This window comes from Myxine glutinosa, chromosome 5 (genome assembly GCF_964187855.1).
Source record: "Myxine glutinosa chromosome 5, kmMyxGlut1.1, whole genome shotgun sequence".
Classification (NCBI taxonomy): domain Eukaryota; kingdom Metazoa; phylum Chordata; class Myxini; order Myxiniformes; family Myxinidae; genus Myxine; species Myxine glutinosa.
Genome location: NC_136265.1, coordinates 104,115,400 through 104,133,099, shown reverse-complemented (window position 1 = coordinate 104,133,099; position 17,700 = coordinate 104,115,400). Strand labels below are relative to the sequence as shown.

Sequence of the window (17,700 nt, the reverse complement as noted above, 5' to 3'; positions counted from 1 at the left end):
TCCGGTATTTAAATTAATTCTCTTATTTGTTTTGTAAATTTTTTTACCAGTTGTCTTTTCAATTATACCTATTTGATATTTTTCACATTCGTTATGTTTACCATTTATATACCAAGGTTGATTACACCTCCACTCTTTAGTCTGGTTGGTACTTGGTTCTATCATTTATATAATTGTAAAAAGGCGGTGGTAGCCCGTTAAAATCCCTAACCCCCCTTTTTAACTTATCACTTATATACTTATATAACCATAAGGGAGACTATCAATTCCATTTTCTAAAATAAACCTCTTATCATCAAAAGCCCCCAATGCTTTCTTATTCACCTCTTCTGAATATAATTTATGTTTATAACTTCTTATTCCATTAATCTTTCTAAACTCTTCTTTCTTTGTTGTTAAACAGTTATAATAATCCTTAAAGTTTATTGTTTCTTTAATGACATTTTTCTTTATGCCTTTTAACTTCTTATCAGTTTTTTCAACGTTATTCACAATGTATTTATAAGCATAAGCCTTAGACCTCAATCCCACAAATTCACTCATGACATTTCCTCCTAATTCATCCTTAAACTTTCCAATCACCTTTTTATTTTTGGAAGAGAACAACTCACTCTCTGGACTGTAATTACTAGTGTCATAGATATTAATGTCCTTTTTCATATCTGAATAAACATCATCAGTATTAATTTTCAAAATAAAACTATCTGTATCCATATAAAGTAGATGAACATCATTTTGATATTTCTTCCTCAAGTTATTATAAAAGTAATCATACATTAATGACTTTGATAAATCAAGAATTGATGTTCCAATATAAATAGGTTTGTCCATTTTAATACTCTCTTTAATCAAATGGATCGCACAAAAGTTCTCAGTAAAGACCTCAGCTCTAGTAAAACTCGGTCGATTAATTAATTTTGATGCTTGTTTCCAAGATGTTGATAGTCTGATATTTTGTCTTTTTCTCACATTTTCCATGGTCTTACCAAAGACCGCATTATTCATCAATTTATAAAAGTCTTTCTCAAAATCTGTTTTTGACTCTGTTCTTCTTTGTGTATTAAAATCAATGTACCCCTTCAACCAATGACTTTGATTGAACTTTAGAACCCTATGGATCTTCTCTACTCTTAGACCTTTTGATAAATATTGTCGCAAATTTCTTTGGTGTAGAACATAATTTTTCTTGTTATATAATGTAGTAAGTAATTTTTCTGTTGATTCACCTATATTAAATGATTGTTGATAATCACTTAACCACTCCTTCTTTGGACTTTCCTTTTCACAAGCAAATGGGAGATCTTTGTGTAGGTTATGAAGTTCCTCTGGATATTTCAAATCGACCTCAAAATAATAACCAACCTTTGAATCATTCAATTCTTTTTGTGTAGAGATACATACATCTTGTAAAACCTTTTTGTAATCTTTTTCCTTTACCCATCTAAGTTTTCCATAAGGAAGAGCCTGAGACATTGCCCAGCCATACAGGTTGTTCGCATCATAATACATCAAGTAGGAGCTCTCTACCGATGGATTATAATTTGGAATGTACTTGTTATTTGCTTTAGCATATCTCTTTGAACAGACTTGTGAAATTCCTCCTCTCTTTGCCTTTTCAATCATCAAAAGCATATCAACATCGGTTATCAAATCCAAAGCTTGTTTTGTCATTTTTAACATCGCGCTCCAAGCCAATCCAGGAGCAGTGTAATAGTGAGCAGGATCCAATCCATATCCAGAATGACAGATTGTTCTGAAAGCCTCAAACACATCAGCCAACAAAAGCACATCAGTTTTGAGGTACAAATCGTGATACTCACCAAGATTCTTAATGTTATATTTTTTCCAAACATTTTGTGCGTGTACATAATCTTTATCAGATATATGACTATTATTTAATTTGTTATAGAAATTTTCTTTTAAAGGAAGTTGTGTTTCATTGAATCTCTCAAATGAGTCCATATAGTCATAGGGGTAAATTCCCTTTTGTGTTAGAAAATCTTTATCTAAAAAATACTCTGAAAGACATGGAAATTCTTTTAGATTTTGAACCAAGTTAGCCAATGGACTTGCCATGAATTTAAATGCATCAAGAAATCTGATATGAGTAATAGGAGATGTGTGAATTGTTTTTGTGAATGAAATGTATTTCTGATCCGTGTTTGGAATTGCTGAGATACTTCCAGAAGTCTTTGAGAGTTCCTTGATAAATAGATGTGTATCATAATGAGCGTTGTTATGAAGAAAGACAGGAATGAAAGAGGGGAGTTGATAATTAATATTACAACTTTGATGAGCCGGACCTCTATATTTACCAGTGAGATGACAATGGTCTCTAACCTTTAGACCTTTACCAATTTTCTCCTCACAAATATGACAGACATTGTTTTTTATAAATTCCCTTTTTTCTTTACTTGTTAAGGACATTGGTTTATTGGTTTCTCTCATTATCTTGGTTAATCGAACACAGTCTTTTTCTAGTCGTTTCACAAACTCCTCTGGGGTATTTGAGCCTCTATACATCTCTAACTTGTTATATTTATCACCAACGGATGATTTGATATAATAACAAAAACCACAAGGAGTATGTTTTTGATATTTATTTGTGTATGATTCTTTTGGATCTGGAGAAGCAGTATCAATTTTTTCTAAAATACTTTCAAAATCAGCATATATAACAAATGGATGTTTTATTGTTTTCTTTTCATCTTTGAATGTGATCTTTGAGTCTTTTTTAGGCATGTTGATTACCGTTGATTTATGTTCACCACAATAATTTGAATGTTTATCTAATCTTTCTTGTGTATGGAAGAAGTTAAGACAACGCATACAAATATATATTTTATTTGTTCTTTTACATACTTGTGGTTTTATTAATTTTGTAATATCTTTGATGTATGTATAATGTGAATTTTCGTCTGAATTAAAATATAGAAGATTAATATGAGTTTGTTTACAATTGTCAGAAAGCTTTAAAACCTGAATGTTGTTTGTTTCTGTTAGACCATAAACATTAACTGATAAATTATTCAACTTTTCAAATTTAGGAATATCATTTAAAGTCATTGGAAACTTTAGATCTTTCGTATTTAATGTAGTCTCATATTTTTTATAATGAGATACTCTTTCATCATGAAAATGTGGAGGATGTAAGTGTGCTAGAATAGACCAGAGAAAACATTTATTGTCTTTATTTTTGATATTGATAACTGCTTTTCTATTTTTGATAACACTGGGTAAATCAATGTAAGAAGAAGCTTTTAGAGGATCTGATTTAAGAATATGAATGTCTATGTAAATAATTTTTCCTATATTGAATCCACTTCCTACGATTGAATTATCCACATCTTGCTCTTGTTTAATAAGTTCATCATAGACTCCTGATGTTTTAAAATCTTGATATGAAGATATAAAGTGTGGCTCAGTTCTCATGTATGGTGTATCTATAACTCCTTCGTCCTTTGTCATTTCTAATTTTACTCCCATATAAAATTTAAGTGGTTTCATTTCTTTTAGTGTTTTTTCAATCAACGTTTGAACAGCAGGTTTAACTATTTCTACAGCATCAACTATAGACTCTGGTTCAGGAGGTTTGAAGTTAAAGACTCTTATTTTAATATGTCCTTTGAATGCACCATCAGAGTTTTTAATAGTAAACAATTTTGACAAGTGTTTGTTAGTTTTAAGATGGGCTTTAAACCCCTTCTTGAGGATGGTTGTTTTACAGACCTTACAATGTTTTGTTTTAGGTGGAAGAGGGGAAAGTTTGTTAAGAATGTTGTATGTATGTTTTGCGGTGAGAATATGTTGTTTATAATATTTTACTTCCTTCTCGCAAGTATCACAATAAACCATATTTATAGCGTGAGAAAACGTGGTGTTTTATATATATCACTGTGCTTAAAATAAAACACTTTTGAGCTTTACAACTCCGTTTTATATATATCGCTGTGCTTAAAATAAAACACTTTTGAGCTTTACAGCTCCGTTTTATATATATCGCTGTGCTTAAACTAAAACACTTTTTCACTCAGAATCATCGAAGTCATAACTATCACATGAATACTCAGAATCATACTCAGAGTCATCAATAAAGCTACTCTCATAACTATCATTTGAGCACAAACTATTAGTATCATAACTATCATCTGTGTTCAATGAAATACTATCATCACCATCGTCCGAGTTCAATGAAATACTATCATCACTATCGTCCGAGTTCAATGAAATAGTAAAATCTTCACTGCTGTAATGACTCATATTTAATTAGCAGAAAAAACCTTTCCATCTATACCAATATACTTTCTTTCATTAACGGATTCAATCTCTACATTTTTAATATCAAAAGTTATCTTTAAATAATCTCTAACTATCATAGAACGAAATGACATTTCACCCAGAAATATTAACATCATTCATTTTACTTAGATCTACACCCTTTGGATTATTAAAGTAAATACAAATTTCTCCACGAGTATTGTTGATGGTCTTATCATTCTTTTTCAAAGTATCGTGGTCAATCACTTTTTCAAGCTTTGAATAAATTGCCAGGAGTAGAGGAGAAACTTTTGTTAGATTTACTTTAATGGATGTCTTTCCAGGTATAGTTAGAGCTCTTCTTTTAAATGAAATAGAGGGGCTCATGTTATTTTCCATAACTGGTTTTACCCAAAAATTTCCATATTTATCTTTGTTCAATTTAACATCTTTGACATATTTTTCTATATCTTTCACCGAAGTAGAGATTGATTGAAATTTGTCTTTTGTGCTTTGAAACATTGTATTTATTAATGAATAAACTTGCGTTTAGTTGAAGTAAAAATTTACCATATAAATATGATAAGTTCTGAAGGATATTTAGAATTTCCAGACTCTCCATATGATAAATTAGAGAATTGTCCGGCTTGTGATAGAATAGGGCTTAATAATGAGGGTTCATATCAACAAAGTATTTTCTGTGATTTAATTTTAATTAATGATAATAAAAAAAAAAAATATATATATAACTCTTTTAAATTAGAACCAAAAATGAATTACTTTACAAGATTAATAAGAGAGATGAATGTTAAGTATTGTGATGATAATACACCATTTCTTTCAAGGGAAGAGACCATTTGTATTGAGGAAATGTATAAGGGTTTAATGATATTTATTATTCAAAATAATTTTAATTGAAATGTTAATACAAGATACTATATAAATAAAATAATGAATTATTTTGAAATTAAACCCGAACTCAGGATAAAATATAGAGTTTCTAAAATAGCTCAAAAAAAGTTAGATGACTTGTTTTCCAAATATATAAATGAATGATTTTTTACCCGTTTGGGAAAATAAGATAAAATTTAATAACCATAAAAACATTCCAAATTCATTGAGATGTCTAATAGTTGGTTCAAGCGGATGTGGAAAAACCTGTTTACTTTTAAAGATGCTCCTTGGTCCTAATTTTTTAGATTATGATAATTTAATAATTTTTACAAAGTCTAGTTTTCAACCCGAGTATCAACTACTCTCACAGGGTTTTAATGCAGGTCTTAAAAAGGAAGACATTATCGGTTTATTTAAACTTCAAAACAAACTAAATGATTATAATATTGAAGATATAATACAATTATTTTGTGATGCACAGAAATCAAAATCGAAACCAAAACCCATAACTTGTATTCTCAGTGATAATACGGATGATATACCTTCACCTCAAGATTTAGATAAATCAAAAAAGAACCTCGTCATCTTTGATGATTGTGTTAATGAGAGAAACCAAACAGTAATGGATAGCTACTATACAAGAAGGAGACATTCTTCTTGTAATTGTATATATCTTAGTCAATCATATTTTCAACTCCCTCGACGCTCAATAAGAAACAATGCCAATACTTTTATTTTATTTAAGTTAAATTCAATAGATGTAAATAATTTTTGGAGAGATAATTGCTCTACGTTATGTAGTAAAAAAGAATTTGAAAATTATATGAAACACACGATTGAAAAATATAAATATATTGTTGTGAAACAAGATGAGATATTAAAGGATGTATTTTTATTTTAAACATAATTACATATATAAATGATAACTATTATTATTAATCTTGTGGGTAAATCTGCTTCAGGAAAGAACTTTCATAAATCTAAACTCTTGAATAGTAAAAATGAAAAGATTGTAAGTTTTTTTTAAAAACACCCTATGATTCGTTTTGTGAGTACTACAACCAGAGCAAAGCGACCAGGAGAAGTAGAAGGGAAAGATTATTACTACATTTCAATGGAGGAACATATGCGATTGAGGAACGAAAGTCAAATATTTGAGGAGGTCTCTCTTGGTTCTACAAAATATTCACATTGTAAGAGTGAGTTAAATAAAGTAAAATCTAATGGTCTTGGGATTTTAGAAACTAATCCTGAAGGAATGAGACAAATTATTAAACAATTGTGTGGTGATGGAGTTAAGATTTTATCATTCGGTTTTGATATCGATGAGGAGACTCAACGCAAACGTATGAAAAGCAGAGATACAAGTATTAGTGAAGAATAAATAATAACTCGTATTAATACCAATAAAGAATTTGATGAAATATTTAAAGAAAAAGATTTATTTCAACACATCTATCTATAATTCCACTAATCTCTGTCTGTCTGTCTGTCTGTACGTTTGTTTGTCTGTGACCGCTGTTTCTCGACAACCACGGGTCCGATATACTTGAAACTTGCCAGGTATATTGCTGGGGACCCGAGGATGTGCCTTTTCAAGGTTTCATATTAATCGGACAATTACTTACCGAGCTATGTCCAAAAAACGATTCAACCAATCAGAGAGCAGCGAACGATCGCGTGTGCCGAACGTGGCGGGCACACTCTGCCTCGGATGGCACATTTGAGAGCGTATTCATTTATTTCACGTTTGCAAACTATGTTGGCGTTAAACTATGTTTTACAACTAATAAAAACGAATTTGCGATTCATTCGCTTTCCTGCGCGTTTGTGTACGCGATGGCGATTTCTTTACCAAACTCCGGAAGCCGTTCGCTTTGGACCGAACCATTGCATGTAAATAGAGGGGGGGGTTCTGTGGTCGTTGCGAATGGACCAAACCATTGCATGTAAATAGAGGGGGGGGATTGTCACCGTACTCGCAAGCCGTTCGCTTTGGACCAAACCATTTCATGTAAATAGAGGGGGGGGGGATATAATTTTAGATATAGATATAGTACAAGCAATGCCCTAGTCTATCTATAATTCCAGTAATCTCTGTCTGTCTGTACGTTTGTTTGTCTGTGACCGCTGTTTCTCGACAACCACGGGTCCGATATACTTTTAACTTGCCAGGTATATTGCTGGGGACCCGAGGATGTGCCTTTTCAAGGTTTCATATTAATCGGACAATTACTTACCGAGCTATGTCCAAAAAACGATTCAACCAATCAGAGAGCAGCGAACGATCGCGTGTGCCGAACGTGGCGGGCACACTCTGCCTCGGATGGCACATTTGAGAGCGTATTCATTTATTTCACGTTTGCAAACTATGTTGGCGTTAAACTATGTTTTACAACTAATAAAAACGAATTTGCGTTTCATTCGCTTTCCTGCGCGTTTGTGCACGCGATGGCGATTTCTTTACCAAACTCCGGAAGCCGTTCGCTTTGGACCAAACCATTGCATGTAAATAGAGGGGGGGGATTGTCACCACTCGCAAGCCGTTCGCTTTGGACCAAACCATTTCATGTAAATAGAGGGGGCGGGGGGGGGATATAATTTTAGATATAGATATAGTACGGGCATGCCCTAGTCTATCTATAATTCCAGTAATCTCTGTTTGTACGTTTGTCTGTGACCGCTGTTTCTCGACAACCACGGGTCCGATATACTTTTAACTTGCCAGGTATATTGCTGGGGACCCGAGGATGTGCCTTTTCAAGGTTTCATATTAATCGGACAATTACTTACCGAGCTATGTCCAAAAAACGATTCAACCAATCAGAGAGCAGCGAACTATCGCGTGTGCCGAACGTGGCGGACACACTCTGCCTCGGATGGCACATTTGAGAGCGTATTCATTTATTTCACGTTTGCAAACTATGTTGGCGCTATGTTGGCGTTAAACTATGTTTTAAAACTAATAAAAACCCCGGGGGGATTGTCACTGTACTCGCAAGCCGTTCGCCGTTCGCTTTGGCGTTGCGAATGGACCAAAACATTTCATGCACCAAACCATTTCATGTAAATAGAGGGGGGGATATAATTTTAGATATAGATATAGTACGGGCATGCCCTAGTTTACTATAATGATGAAGAAAAGGAAAATTTTCCCATTGACCTTTACAATTCATTAAATGATATTTTTCAATACTAAATGAATGCCGAAGAAAGAGCAAGAAAGTTTAAGGAACATCAAGAGTTGGTTTCAAAAGTTGTAAAGCAACAGGAAGAGATAAAGAAGAAACGGAGACAGAAACTAACTGGTGAAGAAGCCTTTGAAAGAAAACAAGAGAAATTTTTTAAACCGCTTTTAAAAACTCAACACCCTACAGTTCCCACGGTAGAATTTACTCCGAAAAAACTTCAAATGCTCAAAGATTTTAGTCAGATAACAAAACAAGAACTTGGAAAATTACAATATGATGATGAAGGATTATTTCGGAAACTTGAGGAGGTAAGGTAAATCAACCACCTAATTATGTTGTGGAAGCTCTTCAAAACAATGAATATTCGGCGGGTTCAAAAACCAGAGCAGGTCTCATTCCAACAGAAGAACCAGCAATGTTTCATCTTGTGGAAGAAAAGGTATTGATATTTAATGATGAATTGATGTTCTTGAGTTCTACTCAACCAAATGTTAAATTAACTCCAAGATTAATGTTTCTTCTAACAAACCCCGGATTCAGCGGTTCAAAATATTTTGAGGAACCACTTGATATGGAAAGAGAGGAAGATAGGGTATATATTGAGTTGCTAAATGCACTTGATTATGGAGTTTCTGTTGCTGGTAAAAGTAAGAAGAATGAGAAGGAGAAACATATTATTGATGCTTTAAGTAAGCTTGGTTCGGGTGTTAGTTTTCTTCCAAATGACCCATCACAATTAGTTAATAGGCTATTATTGTTGTTAGGTAGTAAGAAGGCTGGAAACAACAATTGTTTTAATGAATCCTCAGCCATTTTAGATCAGTTGATGAACATGAAAATAATTAATAAATGTCAATACAAAGATATTTTATTAGATATTAAATAAGATGAGAAGCACAATTCTTAGTTTTAATTTCACAACGAGCGATTACACAGCTTCATTCCCTTACCCACTACAACTTGACCCCCTTACCTCATATGAGGCATCTTTGTTGTCAATGGAAACTTACAATACCCTTTTTAATATCACAGAGAAAAACAACAAGTTTAGTTATAATCCAGGAAGTGGATATAAAACTATAACCGTTTCACCTGGAGCTTACGAGATTTCTCAAATATCTTCAGAAGTCTCTCGCCTTATGAAAGAAAAAGGTGATGAACCAAAAAATATTGTAATAGATATTCAAAAACACACTTCAAAATCAACTATTAAACTTAAAAATAATTATAAAGTTGATTTCACGATTGAAAATTCGTTTAGAGAGCTATTGGGTTTCTCTTCAAAAAAGATTGAAAATAACGGGACGTTTTACAGTGATAATGTTATCCAAATATCCTCCGGTATAAATTCAGTATTAATTCATTGTGATTTGATTGATGGTGCTTATAACGATGGAATAAGAACAAATACAATATTTTCATTCAGTGCATACTCAACCCTGATTGGTTACAAAATTCAATATGGAACCAAAAAATAGTCTATTTACCTGTGTCAGGAAAAACCATATACAGAGTAAATTTTAGGATAACCGACCAAGATAATCGTATGATCTCCTTTAATGAAGAAATTATATCCATCAGAATTCACCTACGTGAAGTTTTTCAATAAATAAATAATGGTTATTGTGAGAAAACACGAGTTGGGAAAATATAAAGTAATTACAGGGGAGGGCATGTACCTTTCACCATACTATACAAGGTATGTGGGTAAAGGATACTATAAACCTAAGAGACAACGAGGTGTAGGTCATCAATTTCGAAATAAAGGAGATGGGATAATTGATACTCTAATGGGTATTGGTTCAACCATCCTTAAACATAAAGACCTAATTGGTTCAACTGCTTCTGCCGTGGGCTCCGTTGCGGGTGCTATAAAGAGTATAAAAGATGCTCAAAAGGAGTCTCATAAATTACAAGCAATCAAAGAAATAAAAAAAGGTAAAACTCAACTATCTTCACAAGAACGACAAAAAATCATTAAAATACTTGGGTCAGGGTTTCAACGATTTTAATACTATATAAATACAAGTATGGAAGCGATTGATAGTATCTATGATTTGGATGATACAATTATCATTTCAAACTCCACAAAAAAGGAAGACTATTTTAAGGTAAATGCTATAACAGGAACAGACTGGAATTCAAACGGAACAAAAAGTTTTGAAATAAATAATCAACAAACTTACTTGAATATAGCTGATAGTTTCTTGCTGTGTAAATTTAAATTCACTAAGGCTGCGAATAATACTAATGCTACACTCGTAAATGATTTCTTCTGGAAAATGTTTGATAGTGTTCGCCTGTATATTGGAACACAAGAGGTTGAAGCGGTTGATTATGTCTCTGCTACATCTGAAATGATGAAATTTACACTATATTAGTTTGGTGATAGAATGGGTAAGGGAGCTGTTGAAGGTTTTATTCCTGATATGTCAACGGGTACAAACACAGACCCTGGTTATAGTCAAAGGAAGGCAATGTATAATGATGACACAAAACCAGAGAATAGTTTTACCGTAGCAGTACCTCTGAAAGGTATATTTGGATTTTGTGATTATGACAAAGTTTTGTATGGTCTTAAAATTAGATTTCAACTACAAAGGAATGATAATGTAAATAGGTTGCTTTTTGGGGTTGAAAATGCTTTTGGAGACAACAATAAATTTGTTATTAATGATTTGTGTTGGTATATCAGTGAATATACTCCTAATCTTAAAACGGAAGAGATGTTAAATAGAAGACTTAACTCAAAGAAACCGCTAAATGTATCATACCTTAAAAGAAGATGTCAACACGTTAAACTGGAACACACTACCTACACTTGGAATTTGGGTGTTCTTCAAGGAAAGCCACGATACCTCTGGCTCATTTTTAAAAAACCAGATGGAGAGGACGGTACTAATAAGAATAATGCGCTGAGTGATAATGCTAAGGTGAAACAACTTCGGGTTTCTCTTGATGGCACATTTTATCCGCGAGATAGATTGGAAATTGATTGGGAAAAAAATGATTATGCGGAAGCCTACAAGTCGTACCAAAACGTGTGTGAAAGTAATGGTAATAATGATCCTATTTTGGATATGGTTGCGTTTCAAAAACTTTATACAATCTACGCAATTGACCTGAGTTCTCAAAAGGAAACTATAAAGTCTAATCGAGTGGATACTTCTCTATACATTGAAAGAGGGGAGAGTGAAGAGGTTAATGCATATTGTTTGCTTTTGGAGGAAACAGAATTACAGATTAATACAGATAATGGTGTTATGATTAATATCACACAGGTTTTTTTCTCATAAATAAATGGTTGGGGTATATGTTAATCAAATCAATCTTAATAAATTAACATCTTGTATTCAAAATCAAAAGCCTTGTATTATTAATGTTAATACAATTCAAAGAAAAGGAGCTGTAAGGATTGATGTTTTACTCACACACACACAAGTAAAAACACTAAATGATACTGGTTCACTTAAAATTAAAATGACAAAACCTATGTTAAAGAAATATTCAATAGACGAGTCAAGAGGAGGATTTCTCCCGTTTCTAATTCCTTTATTTGCTGGTTTAAGTGCGGCGGGAGCATTGACTGGTGGTATTTCAGCAGCGGTAAAAACTGCTAACGAAAGGAAGGCACAACTAAAAGCTCAAAAAGAATTGGAAAGACATAACAAGGAGTTGGAGAAACAAATTAGTGGAAGTGGTGTAATTGTAGATTTTGCTCAAAAACTTGAAAGTCTACCTGATAAAGCTAGATTGTTGGTTAGAGATATGCTTTCCTCTATCGCTCAAGCGGGTGTTAAACTAACTAAACGGGGTAATGGATTGTATCTTTCTCATAAATAAATGGATAAATGGTTTAAACAATTTGGAAAGAATACAACGTCAAATATAGAACTTACTAAGTATTGTAAAACACAAAAAATTGATAATGTGGTTATTTGTATGAGAGATGAATTAATACATATAAATAAGAATACAAAGAATATTATTCTGAATTTAGACACACAGAATGGTTCTCATTGGGTTTGTATTCATAATAGTCAGGATAAATATTATTTTGATGGTTATGGTATGCCACCACCTGTTGAAGTAATACAATTCTTACAGAATGGTGTTTATCAAACATTTCAAGTTCAAGAAATTAATTCTAAATGTTGTGGTCAATTATGTTTATATGTATTATTTCAACTCAACAATAATGAAAATTTTTATGATATCATTTTTAATCTAATATAAATGACTTATGTTGGAAAAGATGGTTCTATCTTTGGAAAATCCTCTCAGGATATTGATTTATCAAATTATTATACAAAGGCACAGGCTGAACGACAAAAATATAGTGTAAGTAAAAATATTAATATGAAGAATACTTATAAATTAATCAATTATCCAAACCCTACAGATGCAAATGACTTAATTAGATTTAGTGATTTATCACAATATATATTTTTAAAGAAAACAGCACGTTTTGTTAAACAAGTAAAATTTACAACCACAACACCTGGTTATACTGACCATACACCTTTCCTCATTTAATTTAACTACCTGCTTACAATTGAATTTTATAAAGAAGGACATATAGTTAATATGCGAATTAATAAATGGGGGTACGATATGCCTGATTTAGGGTATAATTGGTCTTTTTCAATAAACATAGAAGACCTACATGATTTGAATCAGTCTCATAAAGAAGAATATTATCCACTTGGTGAGGATATGGATTTATGTGGAAGTACAATTAATAAACAACAAATACATGGTTTTAAGAAAAGAAAAATATATGATACTATAGCGATGGTTAGCATGACAAAGAAGGAAGGTCATGAGATAAGGATAGAAAGCCGAGGAATACAAACCGATTTGGTAGTGGGAAGATGGGGTGGTATTACCTGTCATAATATTAATCTCACATATATTTCTGATACATAAATGGCAGGAAGAAGACTACAAGAGAATTATAATTTTTGTATTCAAGGATACCTACAAGAAAAGGGTGCTCGGTATTACATACCTTATGATTTGGAGCATATACATGGGAATTTTGTCATAAAAAACTGGCCTTATACTGATATTGTTAAACCCACAAATAGAGACTTGTTTAAAGTATTAAATAAAAATGAACTTCTCAAAGTTATGAAATATAAAACTCTTTTAGAAATCGTCAACAAATCTTATTGGTATCCTATTATGAGAAAAATAATTATAGATACAAGAATATCTCAAAATCCAGATGAGTATATGTATAATATTCTTTGGGGTTTAAACTCAAGGGTAGCAAGGGATGAGGAAGGAGTTGAAGAAGAGAAGGAGAAAAGAGAGAAAAGAGAGAAGGAGGAGAGGGAACAAAGAGAGAGGGAGGAGAGGGAGATGGAAATCAGAGCGATTCAAAAAAGAGTGGATGTATTACAGCAAGAAGATCAATCTCAACTCACCGAAGAGGAAAATAAAGAAAGAATGAATGCTGTGAAAATATTGATATCAAAAATTGCTAAGATAAATGAGGAAGGAGTTAAAGAAGAGAAGGAGGAAAGAGAGAAAAAGGAGAAGGAGGAAAGGGAGAAAAAGGAGAAGGAGGAGAGGGAGGAAAGGGAGTAAAGAGAGAGGGAGGAAAAATATAAAAAGATGGAAATCAGTGAGATTCGTAAAAGATTGAGTGTATTACAGCAAATAAATCAATCTCAACGCACCAAAGAGGAAATTAAAGAATTAACAACTCTTATGAAGATAATGGTTTCAAAAATAACAACATCAATGTCTTCAATTTCAGGGAGGAGATTTAAACGAGAAAGTGGTGAAGAAGAAGAAGAAGAAGGAAAAGATTATGTGATTGATGATGTTGGTGTCGTTGACTTTAGTTAGTTTTTATTTGTAAATAAATGGAGGAGAGAGTGAAGGCATTCCTTAGGATTCTTTATGTTTTAAAAATAAAGATTGAAATGTATATGTTGAAAACCAAAAAGGTTTTGATACTCTGTCGGAATTTTTCTGATAAATAAATATGAGTTATTGTCTCAAATGTAAAAAGAAAACTAAATCTAAAAATATCTCTTATGTTAAAGCTAAAAATAATAGAGTTTATCAAAAAGGAATATGTCAAGTGTGTGGCTCTAAAAAGTGCCAATTCATCTCTCCTAAAAGAGGAGGAGACATACAAAAGTTTCTGTCAGGAAGTAAATTTACAACAACTGGAATTCCAGGGGAATTACACCTTCCAGGGTATTCTTTCTGTGGTCCAGGAACAAACTTGGATAAAAGATTAGATGAGGCTGACAATCCTAAACCTTGGTCTAAACCTACAAATAGGGTTGACGAAGTGTGTATGAAGCATGATATTGCTTATGGGAAAACCACTACGTTGACTGAAAAACATAAAGCCGACAGCGAAATGTTGTATAATTTGTCTTTGATACAAAATCCAACGTTGAGAGAGAAAGTTGATAGGTTTATTGTGAGAAATTTGATAAATGCTAAATTGAAACTTGGTCTTGGTTATTCCTCAAAAAACTATTAGGCTCTAATGATGTCATCAAGACTGAGGAGCTTTTGGCTGAAGAATTACACAAACCTATAATCACAAAGTTTAAAAGAAGGAAGGTTTATTCTAAATACACCGACCACATATGGTCCGCTGATTTAATTGAACTGAATAATGACAGGGGATACAGGTATGCTTTAACCGTTATTGATTTGAGGAGTAGATTTGCCTGGGTTGTCCCTTTAAAAAATAAAAGGGGTGATACTTTAATGTTAGCCTTTAAGCTAATATTTGATCGGGATAAAAGGAAACCAAAGAAGTTATGGACTGATGAGGGAACAGAGTTCTATAACAAAATATTCATGAAATTTCTTAAGGGGAAGGGTATTAAATTATACAGCACCTTTAATGAAGGAAAAGCAGTTGTTATTGAGCGTTTTAATCGTACTTTAAAAGAGAAATTATATAAAAAATTCACACAACTCGGTTCTCAAAAATGGGTGTATTTAATTCAGGATATTTTAGATAATTACAATAATACAGTTCATTCATCAACAAAATCAAAACCATCAGAAACATTTACAAAATTAGAATATGAAAAGGAGATTAATTTGAGAAAGCCCAAGTTTAAAGTTGGTGATATTGTAAGAATATACAAATGGAAAAGTCATTTTGAGAAAGGTTATACACAAAAATGGACTCGTGAATTATTTAAAATCATTGATGTAATGGATACAGTCCCTTGGACCTACAAATTATATGATTTAAATGGAGAAGAAATCTTGGGTTCATTTTACTCACACGAATTACAAAAAACACAAGTAAGCAGATAATACCCTTGAAAATAATAAATAAATAAATAAAATGTAATGGGGATACGTTTTTAAATCTGTGAACCCCAAACACAGAATCCCACAACTTTTTAGTTGGGGCTTAACTTTTGTGTGTGTATAATGGGGATACGTTTTTAAATCTGTGAACCCCAAACACAGAATCCCACAACTTTTTAGTTGGGGCTTAACTTTTGTGTGTGTATAATGGGGATACGTTTTTAAATCTGTGAACCCCAAACACAGAATCCCACAACGTTTCAGTTGGGGCTTAACTTTTGTGTGTGTATAATGGGGATACGTTTTTAAATCTGTGAACCCCAAACACAGAATCCCTCAACGTTTCAGTTGGGGCTTAACTTTTGTGTGTGTATAATGGGGATACGTTTTTAAATCTGTGAACCCCAAACACAGAATCCCTCAACTTTCCAGTTGGGGCTTAACTTTTGTGTGTGTGTGTATGTGTGAGTGAGTCATAATAATATACAAACCCTAACCCAACCCCATCCCTAACCCAACCCCATCCCTAACCCAAACCCATCCCTAACCCAACCCCATCCCTAACCCAACCCAATCCCATACCCAATCCCATCCCTAACCCAACCCCATCCCTAACCCAACCCTAACCCAACCCCATCCCTAACCCAACCCATCCCTAACCCTCACATTCAAAATCCCAACCCTAACCCAATCCCATCCCTAACCCAACCCCAACCCTAACCCTCACATTCAAAATCCCAACCCTAACCCAACCCCATCCCTAACCCAACCCCATCCCTAACCCTCACATTCAAAATCCCACCCAAACCCTAACATAATCTTTCTTTTCTTCTTTTTTTTTAAACTAGGACGTGCCCGTACGTGGGTGCCCGTTCGGAAAAACATTCCAAACCGCGTGGCAGTAACGACCACAGAACCCCCCCCCCTCTATTTACATGAAATGGTTTGGTCCATTCGCAAAGCCAAAGCGAACGACCACAGAACCCCCCCCCTCTATTTACATGAATGGTTTGGTCCATTCGCAAAGCCAAAGCGAACGGCGAACGGCTAAATCGCCATAGCTCGGTAACTACTTCTCCGATTAATATGAAATCTTGAAAAGGCACATCCTCAGGTCCCCAGCAATATACCTGGCAAGTTTCAAGTATATCGGACCCGTGGTTGTCGAGAAACAGCGGTCACAGACAAACACACACACACACACACACACACACACACACACACACACAGACACACACACACACAGAGATTACTGGAATTATAGATAGATACGTATTTTTTTTTTTTTTTTTCCTCTTCCTCCAATTCTGTCTTTCAAGGCTTTCAAGTTTGAAGAAGTAGAAATGGGAAGAAAGAATTTTCCAGCATTTTCTTCCTCGAACTTTCTTGATATTGCTTAAATCAAGCGTCATTAAATAAAGAACATTGTTCATTGCTTTAGAATCCAAAGAGTCTCCAAGAGGAACCCCACAGGTAGAGTCTCCAAAATAAAACCAACTTTCCAAGTTCCCAAGGTATAACCACATTCCTGTTGAGCCTCCAAGATAGGTATCACATTCCGAGTCATCAAAACAAAACCCCAATCCGAGTCTCCAAAAATATAACCATCTTTCCAAGTCTCCAAGGTAGAACCACAATTTTCAGAAATATTGGGGGTTTCTGTGATAAGTCTCACATAGTATAACTGCGGACCATCAGGGAGAACTCTCCTTGCCCAATTTTTTAGGGTTTCTATGATGTGTCTCACATAGTATAACTGCGGACCATCAGGGAGAATTCCCGTTTCCCAATTTTTTAGGGTTTCTATGATGTGTCTCACATAGTATAACTGCGGACCATCAGGGAGAACTCTCCTTGCCCAATTTTTTAGGGTTTCTATGATGTGTCTCACATAGTATAACTGCGGACCATCAGGGAGAACTCTCCTTGCCCAATTTTTTAGGGTTTCTATGATGTGTCTCACATAGTATAACTGCGGACCATCAGGGAGAATTCCCGTTTCCCAATTTTTTAGGGTTTCTATGATGTGTCTCACATAGTATAACTGCGGACC

At 33.6% G+C, this 17,700-nt stretch overlaps 1 protein-coding gene across 3 annotated transcripts in view; it reads left to right on the top strand.

The window, feature by feature from the left end:
* Positions 1-17,700, top strand: part of LOC137427288 (uncharacterized) — an 87,658-nt gene that overhangs the window by 56,386 nt on the left and 13,572 nt on the right. The window lies entirely within an intron of this gene.